General features: G+C 35.6%; 1 long non-coding RNA gene across 1 annotated transcript in view; it reads right to left on the reverse strand.

Annotated features, from left to right (window-relative positions):
- The window catches only part of LOC107568485 (uncharacterized), a 17884-nt gene extending 14798 nt beyond the window's left edge, over positions 1–3086 (reverse strand). The window contains exons 1-2 of the long non-coding RNA XR_001606763.1: positions 2945–3086; positions 2154–2156 (exon numbers count right to left, since the gene is read on the reverse strand). This is a non-coding gene — a long non-coding RNA (uncharacterized lncRNA). The remainder of the gene's footprint in view (positions 1–2153; positions 2157–2944) is intronic.
- Between the last annotated feature and the right edge of the window lie 250 nt (positions 3087–3336).

Genomic DNA, 3336 nt, shown 5'->3' on the forward strand with positions numbered 1-3336 from the left:
CTGATTTATGAACATCCTGTGTCTTGGGCCTCTGTGGAATTTGGGCTCCTCGTGTTTCAACTGTTCTTTATCAAATCTTACATTGTCTGATTCGGTCTAATATCCTACAGTTGGATGTGGAATTAGCTTTAATTTCACTAAATGCATTTCTTTGAGCTAATGACATGAGAACATGCTAAACTATGCTAGCGCCGTTTAATGGCCTTGGATAAAACAAATGAAATGTCAATGTCAGAAATGTGGCAGCAATCGAGTGATACTTATGTTATAATTAAGAATAACTCGCATGCTACCGCATTCGCTAAGTTTACAACAGCATTATGGTAGGATAAATCTCCATTTTCCACGTTACCTGTCTGCTGCTCACATTTTAAAGACTCGCAGCTAAGATACTGCTGCATAGCGCTGTAAAGGTAAATCCGCCTACCTCTCCACCTCCGCCTAAATAACCTTACGTCAGCCAAAATCAAAATATTTTAATTTGGGTTTATTATTATTGTTAGTGGCACATGGCATAGAAGCGTATTGTTATTTATAATAATAATAATAATAATAATTTACTATGAGAAGAGAGGAGCACTTTACACTTTTAGACAAAAGGGGCAGGGGCTTGAGCTAAACAGGTAAATTACACACAGCTGAAAACAATGAGGAATGATAGTCCAGGCAAGGGTACTGAGAAATTAAGTCCAATACAAAAACAATGATCTGGGAGGAGTGCCCTCTGGTGGCTGTCATAGGCACACCAACTTTGTTGTTTCGTTTTTCAGCACATCAAACAATATGTATCTCTTCCATGGAAGGCTTAAGACCATAAAAAGTCAAATTATTGCCTTCCGTCCAAATGCCTGCCTGCCAACCTATGCATGTGTATACCTCTGTGCAGCCAATAGAAAGAGTTTATGTCATGGCTACTGTAGCAGGCTGAGCCAGTGGGTGTTTAGCTGGTGAGGAAAAATAAAATTCAGATTCCATTTGAGAAGTGAAAGTCAAAATATACAGAGACAGGTAAAACAAAGGGAAACATTGGCTGTTTTTAGAAGATGGAGAAATTTGATGGAATGTTTGGGTTTTAATCAATATGATGAACTTTCAAAGTTTCTTCTTCAGAAACTTATGTGATTTGTTTTTCTTTTGTTTCTTCTTTTTTTTATTGATTGATTGATTAATTAATGGGTTGATCTGAAAGTAACATGACATGTAGACGTGTGTCTAAGTAAGGTGTCCAAGTATTATATAGAATACTATGTATTTATTTATTTATTTATGTTTGTTTATTTGTTTATATTTATTCATTCATTAGTTCGTTTACATATGTATCATATTTTAATGCCTTTGTGTATATATTTTGAGATGGTAATCTTTAAGCATGACTGTTTGGATTTATATGAAATGGTAACTATGAAATCGAGATGCACTTTCCTGCAAAGTTCAGCTTCAACCCTGATCAAACACACATAAACCAGCTAATTAAAATATGCAGGGCACTTGATACTTACAGACAGGTGTGTTTAATTAGGGCTGGAACTGCAGTCTGCAGGTCGCTAGATTTCAAGGAACAGGACTGTGGCCTGATTTAAATTGTACCTAAAATGTATCCATGCCATTGCATCAGATAACAAGTGTTCAAATAAGTGTTTTGATCAAATAAATGCTGCAAAAGCTAAATGTTTAGTTTGCTGAAGTAATAATGCATCACAAGTGCAACACTGCACTGGGTGTGCTAATCGAGCAAGTTTACTTTGTCAGAGAAGCCAAACAGAAGCTGCTTATGTGATGCAAACACCAATATGTATTAGTTTACATTTGGTTTGGCAAAATTGTTTTCAGGTCATAATATGTTGTAGTGCAAGGAACTGCAAAAAAAAACAAAAAAACTTGTTATTAACCAATGAACTATGGAAGCCCGTTTCCGCCACTAAATAAAAAAATATAATTCTGTAAGTCATAATAATGAGAAACTTTCTCAAAATTATGACTTAGTATCTCGTTATAATGAGAAACTTTCTCGTAATAATGACTTAGTTTCTCGAAATAATGACTTATTTTCTCATAATAATGACTTAGTTTCTCGTATTATATTTTTTTATTTAGTGGCGGAAACGGGCTTCCATAAATAAACTGATCTGTTATATTAATTTGTGTGAAAATACTAACTACTAACACACACGCACACACACACAGGTTTGTTTTTATGGTTTATGGGGACTCTCCATAGGCGTAATGGTTTTTATACTGTACAAACAGTATTTTCTATTGCCCTACACCAACCCTACCCCTAAACCTACCCCTTAAAGGAAACTTTCTGCATTTTTAGATTTTCAAAAGAACTCATTCTGAATTATTTATAAGCCTTTTGAATTACGGGGACACTGAAAATGTCCTCATAAAGCACCTTCTCGTTGTAATACCTATGTCATACCCATGTTATTATACAAATTTGTGTCCTCATAAACCACATAAACATGCACACACACACACACACATTTGTATAATAACATGGGTATTTTATAAATTTGTGTGTGTGTGTGTGCATGTTTATGTGGTTTATGAGGACACTGCTTTAAGTGAACTTCAGATACGATTCACATGTTCTGTGTCATATTTTTGGAGCATCTGATCACTGTCTGCTTTCATTATATGAAGAAGACCAGCATTAACATTCATATGAACATGCCCTTTTGTGCTCCACAAAAAAAAAAAAAACTTTTTTTTAAGTGAAATAAACATTGTGCAAAATGTTATTTGGAAAATGTGTTTGTCACTCTCACTGTGTTAAATTAAATCAATGTGAAATCACCGCTGTGAACTAAAGTGATGCTTTAGTCAAAACCATAATTTTTTTCCTGGATTGTTTTATAATTGCCACCATCAAAGCTGATGTATCATTTGGCAAGACTGATGCAAAAAGCCAAAATGCAAGTTTTAAGAAAAAAATTAATACATTTGCTGTCCCCTCAACATAACTCAACACACAGCCATTCGTGTCTAGACCAATGGCCACAAAAGTGAGCACACTCCTAAGTGACAATGTCCAAATTGGGCCCAATTAGCCATTTTCTCTCCCCGGTGTCATGTGACTCATTAGTGTTACAAGGTCTCAGGAGTGAATGGGGAGCAGGTGTATTAAATTGTGTGTTATCGCTATCACTCTTTCATACTGGTCACTGGAAGTTTAACATGGCACCTCATGGCAAAGAACTCTCTGATGATCTGAAAAAAAGAATTGTTGCTCTACATAAAGATGGCGTAGGCATTAAGAAGATTGCCAAGACCCTGAAACTGAGCTGCAGCATAGTAGCCAAGCTGTTTAACAGGATAGGTTCCACTCAGAAC

Source organism: Sinocyclocheilus grahami, unplaced genomic scaffold (genome assembly GCF_001515645.1).
Source record: "Sinocyclocheilus grahami isolate Dianchi unplaced genomic scaffold, SAMN03320097.WGS_v1.1 scaffold1249.1, whole genome shotgun sequence".
Taxonomy (NCBI): domain Eukaryota; kingdom Metazoa; phylum Chordata; class Actinopteri; order Cypriniformes; family Cyprinidae; genus Sinocyclocheilus; species Sinocyclocheilus grahami.